This window comes from Myotis nattereri (genome assembly GCF_964212035.1).
Source record: "Myotis nattereri genome assembly, chromosome: 5".
Lineage (NCBI taxonomy): Eukaryota > Metazoa > Chordata > Mammalia > Chiroptera > Vespertilionidae > Myotis > Myotis nattereri.
Genome location: NC_138080.1, coordinates 7,519,542 through 7,535,385, shown reverse-complemented (window position 1 = coordinate 7,535,385; position 15,844 = coordinate 7,519,542).

The following is a 15,844-nucleotide window of genomic DNA, read 5'->3' as shown; positions in this document are numbered from 1 at the left end:
TGCCATCAGTAGATGGATGGATAAAAAAGCTGTGGAACATTCACATTATGGATTACTATGCAGCTATAAAAAAGAGGGATCTCGGGGTGTGGCCCCGGGGCGGGAAGCGCGACCTGGGCCGCTGGACTCCCAGGTCGAGCTCGGGTCTCCCTGCGGGAGGGGCCCGCGCTCCCAGACAGAAGCCGAAGGGGGCGTGCACCGCCGAGAAGCGCTGCGGGGAGCCGGGGCGCTGCACCCCATGCCCGCCCCGCCGCCTCTAGGCTCCTCGCAGGCGAGGCTGCCGGGGATCGAGCCCGGGGCTCGGGCGGTCCGCGTTCCCGCCTGCCGCGTCCTGCCCCGCGACCCTGGTGAGTCCCTCGCCCTCTCCGAGCGGAGCCTCCTCCTCGGTCACTAGAGGACGAGAATGGAGCGTGAACCTCTCAGGGGTGTTGTGAGAAGTTATAAGAATAAAGTGGCCAAAACCGGTTTGGCTCAGTGGATAGAGCGTCGGCCTGCGGACTGAAAGGTCCCAGGTTCGATTCCGGTCAAGGGCATGTACCTGGGTTGCGGTCACATCCCCAGTAGGAGATGTGCAGGGGGCAGCTGATCGATGTTTCTCTCTCATCGATGTTTCTGACTCTCTATCTCTCTCCCTTCCTCTCTGTAAAAAATCAATAAAACATATTTAAAAAAAAAAAAGAAGAAGAATAAAGTGCGCGCCCCGCCGGATTGCCTGGTTTGGTTAGACAAGAGCGTCCTCCTGCTCCACTGAGGCGGCGGGTTTGAGCCTGGGTCAGGAAACAGTCGAGAAGCAACCCTTGAACGCATAAATAAGTGGAACAGCAAACCCATGGTTCTCTTTCTCTCTCCCCCTCTCGCTAATAAATAAATAATAAATTTAAAAAAGAGGGATCTCTAAAAAAAAAAAAAAAAAGAGGGATCTCTTACCTTTGGGACAGCATGGATGGACCTTGAAAATATTATGCTAAGTGAAATAAGCCAAACTGAGAAAGAGAAATATCACATGATCTCACTTATTTTGGAATCTAATGAGCAAAATGAATTGACCAACAAAATAAGATCTGAAGCAGGGAGGCATGGAACAGACTGACATACCTGATGCAGCGGCGCCCCCATCAGCCCACCCCACCACAATAGACCCACAGCCCCTCTCCCTGGCCACCTCTCCCCTGATCACACTCCCCACCCCAATAGGGGGTGGGGCTGGCCAGCTAACCTCCTGCAACCCCTCCCCCCACTCGGCCCCACCCTAGACCGGCCGCTCCCACCCCATCAGGGGCAGGGCCACCGGCCAACCACCCATGGCCCCTCCCCACCACCCATGGCCCCTCCCCCAGGCCGCTGGCCCCTGATCGACACCCCTTACCCACCCCATTTGGGGGCGGGGCAAGCTGGCCCACTGCCCACAGCCCCTCCCCATGGCCAGCCCCAACCCCAATCGGGGGCAGGGCCCACCAGCCAATCGCTCGTGGCCCCTCCCCCCAGAAATCCTGGCCCTGATCGGGCCCTGATCCAGGCAGGCCAGCCGGCCAACCTCCTGCCATCTCCTCCTCCCGACAGGCCCAGCCCTGATCTTCCCTGAATGGGGCTGGGCCAGCCTGACCCCACCTGTGCACAAATTCGTGCACTGGGCCTCTGGTAACAATTATAAACATACACACACCTAATAAGAGATCCCTAAGATGTATGAAGCAAAAAAAGTCAACAGAATTGAAGCTAGAAATTGACAGTTCTACAAGAATAGTTGAAGACTTCAAGGTTCCACTTTCAATGACAGGACAGAGAGAAGATAAATAAGGAATGGAGGATGGGAACAACATTATATATCAACTAAATGACTTACACAGGACACCACCCAACAATAGCAGAATACACATTTTACTCAAATGCACATGCAACAGTCTCTAGAATATACCACATTTTAGACCACAAAACAAGTCTTAATAAGTTTAAAAACAAGGAAATCATACAAATGTATTTTTCCAACAATCATCAAATGAAACTAGAAACCAGTAACAGAAGAAAAACTGTAATATTCACAAATATGTGGAAATTAACACATTTTTAAACAATGGACCAAAGAAGAAATCATGAAGGAAATTAGAAAATATTTTATGAATAATAAAAACACAAATACCAAAAGTTGAGTATGCAGCAAAAGCAGTGCTCAGAGGGAAATTTATAGCTATAACCATCTACATATAGAAAGAAGTATTCAAATCAATAACCTAACTTTGTACCCTAAGGAACTAGACAAAGAAGAGTGAACTAAACTCAAGCTAGCAGAAAATCAGGAGCAGAAAGCAAGCATCCAACCATGGAATCCGAGTGGCCATGTGGCCAGAGCTGCCCAGGACAAACTTACCCACCAGGCATACTGGGAAGGTGGGCCTTCAGCCCACCATCATGGTTCCTTGAGATTGGGTCCACTCAGGTGTAGAGGGGAAAGTAAGCTACATTAACATGTTCCTCTATACCATCCCCTGCCATTGTCCATATGCATTTTCTCAAACCCCCTGGCCTCCTAGGGGCCCCTAAATCTGGCTGACAGAAGGAAAAAGCCCAAGCTTGGCTCACAGATGGGTTGGCTCCATAAGAGAACTGCAGCTGTACCCAGGGGGAAACCCTGAAAATAATCGTCAGAGGACCTCCCAATGGGCAGAGCTCCGGGTGGAGCACCTGGCCATCCACCTTGTGGCCCAAATTAAGGATATAAAGGACCAGGGGGAAAATAGCTAAAGATAAACAACAAATGACTTAGCTGGTTAGTCAGGGGCCTGGAAGGAGGGAAGCGGGAAGAGTGGGGAAGAGGCCACAGTGATGGACTTATGGGAATGGGTACAAAGTGTGAGATTGTTCCATCACACACTGAGGCCATCTGAGAACATCCACTGCAGAAAAGGCAGCAACCACCATGTGCTAAGAAGAGAGCTCGTGGAGCCTGTGCACAGCTTTCCAGGATGGATCCCTGCCTCTCACCAAAGCTGATCTGGCTCCCTCTGCCCCATTTGCCAGCCAGAGACCAAAGCTGAGACCCTGTACAGTGCAACCACCTGAAGAGACCAACCAACCAACTTGGGGCCACATTGCCTGCATGGGACAAGGTTTCTTCTGACCAGGATTGATCTGTTTCCAAGCATGGACTTGCCTTTCTGGCCTGCAGTGGTTTAGCCAACCCAACTCTCAGCTCACTGAGGTCTGATTTACCCACACAGAATCCCACAGAACCTCATCAAAGGGTTTCCTTTACAACATAACCATTGGACCACTGGTCTCACTAACTCTTGCACAGTTCAGAAGCTTCCCTCAATTGGCCTCTGGAAGACACAATTGGCCTCTGAGGTACCAGCTTGGAGGTAAAACCCTACAAGTACAGGGTACCATCTCAGGATGTGGCATGCATTTTAACCAATGGCCGCCATATGGTGCAGAGATCTTGGTTCCCAAAAGTGAAGATACCTCCACCAGGGAATGCAGTAAGAGTCCCAGAAGACTCCCAGAGATTGCTTCCCCCAATCAGTCCCTCTGCTGCCAGTCATGTGGGCCTTGGTCACCACGAGATTACCGTCTGGGGCCACATAATGGAGGCAGGGGCAGAAAGATATGTGTGGGACCAAGGTGAACCCTGGGGGTGTCTCTACTCTTCCCATTCTAGTTTCAACTATAAAGGGCAAGTGCAGTCACCATGGCCTAAGAAGGATCCTCAAGGAAGAGGACCTGGGTTACCCCAACCCTAGCAAGCTGAAAGGCCAGCAAAGTGGAATGAATATAGAATGGAGGGACAGGGGGACATGACAAGTACCAGGGCTCAGGACCGACTGCCACAGCCGGATCGTGTTTTTTCCCACTAACTGTCCTCCTCAACCTTTTCTCAGAAATTGTGACCAGCAGAATCCCAATGAAGCTGTCTAGATATGATGGATTAACAAGAGAAGCAAGGGTGTGGTTTCCTCCCAGATCCTCTATAGGAGAGGTGTCCACTGGTCAGCTACTGTTAGTGTTGGCTGGAGCAGCTCACAGCTGTCCCTTCTTGGAGGGCTATCCTTGCCCAAGTGGGAGTGCCTGGCCTGGGAGGCTAGCACCACCCCTTGAGGGCAAACTTCAGCCAAATGGACTGATGGGATGGTCAGCCACCAGCTCTTTGGCAAGAGTTTTCTTGTGGCTTCAGTACAGACCACATCCTGGCTCTGCTCCCTCCTCTGCCTGTGCTGCTCCATGCACTTCTTCTGAGAGGCCCTCCATGAGCCTGCTTTAATATTTTAGTCAGCTCGACCTAAGACAGGTCACCATTTACAGCAGAATAAAAAATATTATCTACCCAGGAGTAAATCTAGCAAAGTATTTACAAGGTCTCTACAAAACAAACAAACAAACAAAACACTACAGAAACAGTATTGAGAGAAATGAAAGGATCTGTAGATAAACAGAGAGCTATGTCATGGCCGTGAGTCAGAACACCCAATACTGTAAGGTGTCAATTCTTCCCAAACTAGACTATAAAGTCAATGCTATTGCAACAAAAATTCCATCATGTTGTGTAAATTGACAAGCTGACTCTAAAATTTATATAGAAGTGCAAAGATACAAATAGCCGGGACACGATCATTAGAGGCAGAACGTGGTGGAAGGATTTTCTCCACTAGGCATAATCAAGCTGCAGAGTTAAGACAGTGAGGTGTTTGCGTGGTATGAACAAACAGGTCAGGGGGTGGCACAGAGAGATGAGAAGTAGACCATCTCCATGGGGACACCTGTTATAAGAAAAAAATAATTTGTAGGGTGGTGGAGAAAGTAGTACTTTTAATATCTATGTGGAAAAATAATGAAACTCAACCCCTCCCTCCCACCTTGTCAATTCCAGGTCCACTTGGAAAGTTTCTGAAAGGTGATGTAAAGTATCTTCACAACCTAGTTGTAGGCAAATATTTCCTTAAAGGGTGTATGTACACAGAAAAAGCGTTAGCCATGAGGGAAAATGTAAGAGATTTGAGATTATAATTTAAATGTCCTATTCATCACCAGGCACTATGAAGATAGTGAAAAGCCACAGAGTTTAAGAAAATATAACTCATGAAACTAACAAATATAAAGAATTCCAAAAAAATCAAGAAAAACATAGTTAACCTAATAGAAAAATGGATAAGAGATTTGAATGGGTATTTAATAAAAGAATATTCAAATGACCAACATGATTACTCATCTAGGAAATGGAAATTAAAACTATAATGGGATACAAATACATACTCACCTCAATACCTAATTTTTAAAAAAACAAACACACACACAATAAAAAAAAAAAAACCTGACCTTGTGGAACAACTAAAAATGTTATGCACTGCTGGGAAATATTTAAATTGGTTCAATTGATTTGGAAAACAGTTCATCATTATCTACCTAAAATTGAATATGCTTCCATCCTTTAACCCAGCAATCTGGTGTGGTGTTTTCTTTTTTAATAGGCCTTTAAAGGCTGGGGTCTGGTTTAGGACTTAAAGGTTTTGAATGGTCTTCCGTGGTCGGCAAACTGCGGCTCGCGAGCCACATGTGGCTCTTCGGCCCCTTGAGTGTGGCTCTTCCACAAAATACTACAAAATACCACGTGCGGGCGCGCACGTACAGTGCGATTGAAACTTCGTGGCCCATGCGTGGTATTTTGTGGAAGAGCCACACTCAAGGGGCCAAAGAGCCGCATATGGCTCGCAAGCCGCAGTTTGCTAAGCCACAGTTTGCAGACCACTGGTCTAGGTCTGTGGTTGGCAAACTGCGGCTCGTGAGCCACATGCGGCTCTTTGGCCCCTTGAGTGTGGCTCTTCCTAAGCCTTAGGAGTAGCCTAATTAAGTTAATAACAATGTACCTACCTATATAGTTTAAGTTTAAAAAAATTTGGCTCTCAAAAGAAATTTCAGTCGTTGACTGTTGATATTTGGCTCTGTTGACTAATGAGTTTGCCGACCTCTGGTCTAGGTCATGGGGACAAAAGTGATCAGTAGACTGTCTGAGACTGCTGCTGGCGGTAGCCACCTGGTGCATGTAGCCTTCCTTTCTGCGGAAGCCATCCTTCTGGTCTCAGAAGTAGCCATCATAGGAACCCAGCTTGTGTTCAAATGCCCACTCATTATTTTCACCAGGCTGCCCCGCCCAGCTATACCCACAAGAAATGCATGCATATGTACACCAAGAAATATGAAGAAGTTTTTTTCATAGCCTCATCATTCACAATTGTCTCAAACAGGAAAAAAGAATCCAGCAACAGAAGAAGATATTTTAAAAAATAGCAGCACTGCCGAAACCGGTTTGGCTCAGTGGATAGAGCATCGGCCTGCGGACTGAAAGGTCCCAGGTTCGATTCCGGTCAAGGGCATATACCTGGGTTGCAGGCATATCCCCAGTAGGAGATGTGCAGGAGGCAGCTGATCGATGTTTCTCTCTCATCGATGTTTCTAACTCTCTATCTCTCTCCCTTCCTCTCTGTAAAAAATCAATAAAATATATTTTTTTAAAAAAATAGCAGCACAATTTACCATAGCTAAGATTTAGAAACAGCCTAAGTGTCCATCAACAGATGAGTGGATTAGAAAACTGTGGTACATCTACACAATGGAATACTACGCTGCTGTAAAAAAGAAGGAATTCTTACCATTTGCAACAGCATGGATGGAACTGGAGAGCATTATGCTAAGTGAAATAAGCCAGTCAGTGAAAGAAAAATACCACATGATCTCACTCATTTATGGATAATAAAGACCATTATAAACTGATGAACAAAAACAGATACAGAGGCAGAGCAGCATTGAACAGACTGTCAAACTGCAGCAGGAAGTCTGGAGAGGGTTGGGAGGTGCAGGGGGGAGGTAAGAGATCAACCAAAGGACTTGTACGCATGCATATAAGCATAACCAATGGACACAAGACGGTGGGGGGGGGAGGTAGGGGAGGCTGGGGGAAGGTCAAGGGGAAAAAGGAGACAAATGTACTACTCTTTGTAATATTTTAAGCAATAAAACAAAATTTAAAAAGATAGTGGCATATTTATACAATGGAAAACTGTCAGCAGTGAAAATATACAGACTACAACCATAGGCAGTAATGTGCAGGAATCTGACAGCCCTAATGCTGAGCAAAAGAAGCTGAACACAACAGAATATATCCTGTGCAGTTCCATTTATATACAGGTCAAAAAAAACCTGGCGAGACTAGGCTCAGGTATTTAGGAATGCAGGTGTAAGAAAAACAAGGAAACTGTTATTATAAAGTCAAGATGGTGGTTACCTAGAGGAAGTTATAAGGAGAAGGAAAGAGGGAGTTAGTAGGGGGGGCACAAGGATGCTTCTGGGGTACTGGATGCATTTTGTTTCTTCATCTGGGTAGGTTGGTGTTTCCTTTATGACTCTTTCAGCTTAAAAGTCTTGTTTTGTTAAATTTTCTGTATAGATGTTATTTTTCAAAATAAAATGCTTTAAGTGAGAAATTAAGGTTGCAATTACACAGATAGCACATAAAAGCAAAGCTTCAGCTTCTGAGGGCTCTACCGCTTCTCAGACATCTCTCTCGGTCCCCTGCCACCTCCCGTTTCCAAAATGCCTGGCCTGACCCCAGTGGCACCAACGTGGGCTCCTCAGGACACTCCTCCAGTAAAGCGGTGGCCTCCGAGGTGGCGGGTAGCAGGGGTCCGGCAGAGGAAAAATGCCAGCTGTGGAACAAGGAGCGCAGGCACATGACCTCAGTAGGCATTGGGGGCATGTGGCAATTCTACACAGAAGATTCGTCTGGCCTCAAGGTTTGCCCTGTCCCAGTATTAGTTATGAGTCTTCTGTTCATCACTTCTGTATTTATGTTGCACATTTGGGGCAAGTACACTCCTTTATAGATTTGGCTACATCCATCTGTCTGTCATCTGAAGAAGGAGAAAAAAAATTGATATATCTTGGACCAAAAGCATAATGATTTTCTGTTCATGAGAAAGAAATTTTCTGTAAGCTTACTGTTTTACAGGGAACTTAATGAGAATTGGTTTTAAGGATCAATTTTTTTGTATGGCTAATAAACTTTTTAATTTTTTAAAAAATGTAAACCTTCAGGAATTAACAAATTTTTAATGTAACTTCTAAAAATATAAAATATCACTGAAATTTAAAAAATGGCAAACTAGGCATAGTTGAAGAGAGAAATAGTGAAGTAGATGGCACGTTCAGTGAATTTATCCAGAAGGCAGCAGAGAACATACAAAGATGGAAAGTATAAAAGAGAGATTTAGAGACATGAGAGGATACGAGAGGGTCTAATCTGTGTCTACTTGAAATCTCTTAAAAAGCAAATGGTAAGAATTGATTTAGGAATGGCCACATACATTTAGAGAATTGTATATTAAGGGAATTTTCTAGAACTGATGAAAAATACAAATTTATAGATGGAGGAAGCACAACATATCCTACACCTAGATATGTTATGTGAAATTGAAGAATAGCAACAACAAAAAGAACACCTTGTAAGAACCTGAGGGAGAGGAGAAATTGCCTCTAAAGACATGTGGACTTCAAACAACAGCAATGGAAGCGACTGTTGTAACCTCCATGATGGCCTCCAGTAACCCTCGCCTCCTGAAATGTGTGCTTTTGTGCTGTCCCATCCTACACTAAACAGAGTTGCCCTGTGTGACCAAAAGTATATCGAGAAAGTAATGATGGCAGGCTAGAACATAAATAGCATTGGCGCTTCCACCTGGGTCTATTGATTGCAAACTCTGGAAGCCTGTGGAGAGGTCTTCATGGAGAGAAACCTGCAAACCCAGCCAGCATTTGACTGCACCCTCACAATAGATCCTGAAGCAAAACAGACCAGCCAATCCGCCCCACAATTTCTGATTCACAGATACCATAGAACATTATATCTGTTAAATCACTAAGTTTTGACATAATTTGTTACACAGAAATAGGCCATCAATTCATTAGAATGGTAGCTACAAAATGTTGAGAGAAAATAAATGTTAACCTAGGATTAGGAATTTAACACCAAGGCCTGCTTTCAAGGAATTCTCAAGTATGTGCTTCAACAAGGAAATAATCCTACCTAGAAGGACTGCAGTGTGTGAGAAGGAATCATGAACAAACAAAACACTATGGATTGCTAGGTTTGATCGAGCAATTGAATCGATACCCCTTCCCCGGGAACTGCCTTTTCAGGCCATTTCACTATGAACATTTCCTTTTGCTGCGACCACACTTTACTTACTGAGACCACATTTCATGACCTCTCCCCTCCGGACCTGCACAGAGAATGCTCCTCCCAGAAAGTCGGGCAAAAGTCCTTTAAAACCCGCTGACTCCCCTCACTGAGAGCCATCTGGGGCTCAGCCACCTGGTGTGCGGATGATCCAATAAATTTGTAATCCCTCACCATTCTGGCCTCGTGCGTGCCTCCTCCAGCCACCTAGCATGGATGAATCCAAACAAACATCCATAACATGAAAAAACAGCATCTAACGTGTGAGGTTAAAGACGAAGTGAAACGCTCAGCAGTGGTAAGTTGGAAAGGGGTCATTAAAGCTAACACGTTCTAAAGACCTTTTATTGCCTCAGAAATGGTCAAATATTAATTTAAGTCTTTGTTAACTTAGGCAAGTAACCTCTCAGGGGGCAACAATGAAAGAATAGAGTCAGTGCATATAAATTTCAAGCCCATATGGACAGAAAAGTAAATACAGGGAAAGATAGTAAAACAAAATCTCCATTTATAAAACAAGGCAAGAAAGAAGAAGAAAAAAAACACCAGAAAAAAATGGTAAAAGTAGAAATAAAAATGATAGAAATAAGTCCAAATATATCAGTAATTACAGTAAAGACTGTACGGGCAAGTACAGCACGGAGAGAACTACCACCTAAAAGACTTTGTCAGCTTGGACTTTTTAAATTTATTTTTAATATATTTTATTGATTTTTTACAGAGAGGAAGGGAGAGGGACAGAGAGTTTGAAACATCGATCAGCTGCCTCCTGCACACCCCCCACTGGAGATGTGCCCGCAACCACTGTACATGCCCTTGACTGGAATCAAACCCGGGACCCTTCAGTCTGCAGGCCGATGCTCTATCCACTGAGCCAAACCGGTTAGGGCCAGCTTGGACTTTTTAAAAAGCCACTCCCCCTCCCCCAGCTCTGCGCTCTTTTCAGAAAACACACTTAAAATAATGGAATGCAAAGACTGTTAGAGCCAGAAAGGGGAGGACCAATATTGGCCCAAAGAAAACTGGGATAACGGCATGAATATCTCACAGCAGGCAGAGAGGGCCAACACTGATGGAGAAAGGCCTCACCGGAGCTCACTGAACACACCTTCCCAGGTGCCTGCAATCTCCATAAGAGCTGACCTTCTCACCGAAACCGGTTTGGCTCAGTGGATAGAGCGTCGGCCTGCAGACTGAAAGGTCCCAGGTTCGATTCCGGTCAAGGGCATGTACCTGGGTTGCGGGCACATCCCCAGTGGGGAGTGTGCAGGAGGCAGCTGGTCGATGTTTCTCTCTCATCGATGTTTCTAACTCTCTATCTCTCTCCCTTCCTCTCTGTAAAAACTCAATAAAATATATTTAAAAAAAAAAAAAGCTGACCTTCTCTTAAGCCATAAAAATCTTTCCACACATTTCCATCAGCGTGTACCATACAGACCAAGGTCTCTGACTGCAAAACAATTCAATTAGTTAATATCGCACAATAATTTTTTTATCTCTGTATCTTTGGAAAGAGAGTTTCTAGAGAACTTTAGCAAGGTGGCTGGATTTAAGATCAATATCCAGTAATTTGGATTTTATACAGTAACCATTAGAAAACACTTTAAAAACAACAACACCATTCACAACAGCAACAAAACCATCCAAAGGACTGGGAACCAACCTAGAGAATGCCCCAAACCCGCATAAGTCATAAAACCACGCACTCTGCCAAGAGTGCCATGAGAGGGGTACTGCCATCGCTTGAGCACGAGGGGTGCCGGCTTGGGCAAGCACAGAGACACGGTCTCAGAGTGAGGCTGGTGCCTCCCGAGGACCAGAAACCTCTCAGACCCCACCCAAGTGGCGGCCAGGCCAGGCCAGGATGCTCGTCCTGAGTGTGAGCCCGTGGTGTTTCAGCCCAGCAGCGGCGGCTGCTACTGCCCGCAGGCGAGCCCGGTGACTCTGCCCCCATAGTCTGTCCACCTGTCCCACCCACCCGGCGTAGGAGCCACCGGGGACATGGGGGGAGGAGTGCGTCCTGGAGGCTCCACCAGCTCGCCAAGCTCACCTGTCCCAGTGAGAACAGGAGCGCACAGCTCTCCAACTCCCTGAGGGTCAGGGGTGCTGCAGGTAGTGAAGGAGGCCCCTCAGTCCCCATCCTCAGGGGTGTTCACAGACTCAAGGCAAGGTCACAGCGGCCAGGACGCAACTCGCGGCAGGTAGTCCTAGCACAGCTGTGGGCAAACTACGGCCCGCGGGGTTTGAAATGAATAAAACTAAAACTAAAAAAAAAGACCGTGTCCTAGCAGCTCAGTCTGCAGTACCTGCGCCACCACACCTGCCTCAGGCAGCAGCACCATCCTCACCAGAGCTGGTGATCACACCACCCGCTGCTGCTTCTAGTGAGTCTGCAATGCGTCTGAGGAACCAGAGGAGCGGGGCTCTCCCTGGGTGGGGATGGGCCCAGGCCAGGGGCGGGGCCAGGTGACAGGGATCACCCTGAGGGGGCTGGGGCTGAGCCAGGCCCAGGGCAGGACGCACTTGGCCCATAAGGTGCTGGAGAGCTGACGGGCTGGTGTCGAGAGGCAAGGGGAGAGGGCAGTGAGTGAGGTAGGTAGTGGCGATGCCCCTCAGGGGCAGAGCCCTGGGATGCTGGGGCAAGTACAGCACGGAGAGAACTAGAGGCTCTTCAAGGGGAGGAGTGTCATGTGGCCTTAAACACCCCCTTTCCTGAACGTTTTCAAAAGGTACTGTTCCTAAAGCAGTTTCTGTCATTACCCAAGGGACCTAAGGGGCGCTCAGGGCTGGACCATTAAACCTCATTTATCCCCAGGCCTAGGGAACATGAGTCTGAGATGAGAGTGGACCACCCCTCTGTTCCTTGGGGGTTCTGGGATGTGGGGAAGGAGGGGAGAGGAGAGGAGAGGAGAGGAGAGGAGAGGAGAGGAGAGGAGAGGAGAGGAGAGGAGAGGAGAGGAGAAGAGGGGAGGGGAGGGGAGGGGAGGGGAGGGGAGGGGAGGGGAGGGGAGGAGGGAAACGGGGTAAGGAGGAGGAGGCAGAATACAGAAGGGGGCAGGGGAGAGTTCATGGCAGGACTGGATCCTACCCCAGTGTCCTGTCTTGAGGGGCCAGGAAAAGAAGAGGCTGCCCAGGTCCAGTGATGGGAAGGTCAGTGGTCAGGGACATGTTCAGGGCTGGTCAGCATGGGTGGGGACCAGCTCAGGTCTCTAAGTGGCGGGCACAGTCTCTCCAGGCCTCTGTGGCCCCTGATGGTGAAGCCAGGTCATCCTTTCCCTTGAGTCCATCAGAACAAGGATTTGAGTCCTCGTGGGTACACCAACCTCAAAAAGCAAAGCTGGAGTGAAGGTCCTGGTGACATCATGGCCTGAGTGCTTCTCACCCACTGTCTCCCCACCTTTCAGACACCACCACTGAGGAGCTGGACACATCATGCCTTGGTTTCAATGACCAAAACGGGCTTCCTGCTGCACAGATGGAGCCAGAAATGCAGGCTGAAGGTCCCTCTGCAAGGCTGGGTGGTGGCTCCATCAAGGAGGCCACTGCCCGCTTTCATAGGCTCCTGCATCCCATCCCAAACTTGCTAGCCTGCATGGGGTGGAGGTCTGAGACCCTTGTAGAGCCTTGGGATCAGCAAGGTCATTGAGCAGGAGCTGGGCCCACTGGGCATTCCCTACCTGGGTTTGACTCTTGGTCAGTAGACAAAGACTGGGCAGCAAGGGCAATGTGTTCAGCAGGATTAAGCTGCTCCAGGCAGAAGCCCAGAGGCCAGACAGTGTGGGTGGGGTGGAAGATGAGGCCTGAGGGGCCTCCTAGGCTGAGGATTTGGGCAGAGCTGTGCTCTGCTTGGCTGAGCAGTGGGCAGTGGGAGGAGTAGGCAGGCCACCTGTCCTGTGTTTCTGGTTTTTAGGGCCTGGCCACTACATTCATCCCTCTGCTTGTTGCTCCTCCTGTCTGTCAGTCTCACTGTCCATCTTTCTGGCACATAGACACCCATCATCCGATGGGTCCGCTCTCCCTCTTCTGCCCCACCTCCACTGTGGCCCAGGCTGACCACTCGGGCTCTCTGAACCTCAATTGGTCATTGTGTGGAGAGCACCTGGGTGTGGGAGAAGGGCGTGGCAGCTGCTGGCCCCTTTCCTCTCCCCTGGGTTCTGTACCTCACAGGGTGATGTTGGGGCTGGGGGTCAGCAAGACTTCTGCCCCCTAGAAGTTCTCACAGCTCAACAGAAGAGATGCTCTCATGCCCCCAAGTTCCAAAAGTCAGGCAGCTCCCCTACCCCAACCAAGACCCAGCCAGCCTCTCATCTAAGAGATGATAGGGCCCCGTATGCTGCCCCCACCTGCCAGGTAAGGGGACCCTATGGGGGTCTGAGCCCAGCTGCACCCCTACCTGGGAGTAAGGAGGGGTTGTTTTACCTCCAAGGTTATTTCCTCACTGCGAGATGTGTTATAGCACACTGCCCTCAAATAGCACTAGCAGCCAGTGGCCACAGTCAGGCCCACTCCCCGGCCCTGTCTGCTAAGCCCCACACAGGCAGGACCAGCTGGACCCTGGGGAAGGTGTTCTGCCCAAATGAACAAGGTGTGGGAACAGATGGTCCCAGCACAGCCCTCTTGGGAAGTCCCTTCAAGAGGCCTAGGGGTTCAGCCAGGACAGCAGCTACTAGCTGTTCCTGGGTCAGGGAGAAGACTGTGTGGCCAACCTCAAGGTCAGGGCAGTGGCCTTATGGTGAGGTACCAGGAGGGTCACAGAGACCAGGCCAGCTACCCCAGGCACCAGGCTGTCCATTGCTTCTGCTACCTTACCTGCCTGGGATAACCAACCACCATGGCTGTCTCCTCACAGAATCATTCCTGAGGTAAATATCATTCAGATCTCCTGCAGGGCCCATAGCTTCTGAGTGGATGTTTGCTGGGCACTTCAGCTGGGGTCCCTGGCATGGGCGGAGCTGGGTCCTGGGGCTGGGAGTAGTGGGAGAGGGACTCCAGGGCACAGGACTAGGCAGAACATTTGGGTGGTGGGTTCACTGACCCCAACTCCCAGCCCTGCTGCTGTGGCCACCGCCTCAGCTCTGATCACCCTGGGGCTTCCAGGGGGACTAAACCCCTCCCTAGTCCTCCCCAGAAGCCCCCACCTCTACTGAGAAAGCCCCTCTCCATGCCCCACCTCTCCCAGGTGCTCTGCCTACTCCTGGGTGATGGGTTCAGTGCATGGGGCAGGCCTGGAACCATTCTTCAGGGAGAAGATTTAAATTTGACATCTGTTCTCTGCAAACCGGGGTTAGAGTGGTGCTGCTCTGGGCCATTGTCCTGCTACCCCTAGTTCCAGGGGGTCTGTGGAAAGGCACCTGCACACTCTACGTCAAGGTCTTCTCCCCATTTCCAGGTGAGTAACCCACAGGAATGCAAACCAGGCCATCCGCTTAGACCCCCACCATGGCTCTTCCTACTAGGACTCTCCTTCCTCCACTCAGCACTGCTAGGGGTACTGCATACTGTCAGTACTTAATAAGTGCTGTGGCCTTCAGAAGGGTCAGAGCAAAGCCACCCACAGAAAGGAAATGGATAGAGAGGGTGGCAAGGTCTCCTCACCCATCCACTGAGACCTGGACCCCCACTGGTGGGGTGGGGGCAGTCTTCCACCGCTGACTGCCCCAGAACTGTTTCAAGAGAGAGACCATACTAAGTGCTGCACCCCCAGCCTACCTTCCTGGTCAGGCAGGCTCCCTAATCCACAGCCTGAGGTCTCACTGACCCCTGACCCTGAGACCCCAGGCAAGGACTGGGATGGGGCAAACCACCTTTGACCAGGTGGGTAGGATCCAAGGCTCTGCTTCCATGAGCCAACACTCTCTAGCCCCCAGCCCCTATCCCAGTTATGCCTGCCACCCCCACAGCAGAAGGGAGACCTGAGTGGGCAGGCACCACTGGAGTCATAGAGAGGTAAGCCCTTCCAGGCTCCCCTTCCCCAGCAGCCCAGGTGACACAGACCCTGCTGATCACTCTCCCACACCCACCACTGACACTTTCATGCAGCTTAATACAACAAACAGACCCAGGCCTAGGGCTCCTTGAGGCTGAGCCAGGACAGACCCCAGAGCAGACCACAATGTCCCTTCCCTCCATCACCATCTCAGAGGGATATGAGTCATCTGGGCGCTAAAACAGAGGTGAGGGGCCTGTTCTCATGTTCCACCATCTCCCTCGCCCTGGCCAGAACAGGGGAAAATACATATATAGGTTCAGGCAGCTTTTAAGAAAGCAGCTGGTATTTCTGTGCGGAATTACAGCGTCAGCTCCCAGCCACCCCATGCCAATCTCTCTCCCTCCCAGAACAGGAGAGACTGACCCAGCAACACAGCCCTTGGGGAGGAAGAGACTGGGGAGGGTGTGGCCACCACAGGGAACATGTGTAGGACCAGAGGTGGGCCTGGGGGAATCCAGTTCTGAGGGATCCCACCCACATTGGCACAGTGCTGGAGAGGAGGGGATCTTGGGTAGTTTCTGCAACCCCACCAGGTCTCCCCTCCCCGAAGCCCTCTTCTCCCAGGCTCCCTCCCCAAGGAGTCCTGCCTGGGCCTCTCTCTCCCTGTCAGTCAGCTAGCAGCCCCGCTCCCCTCT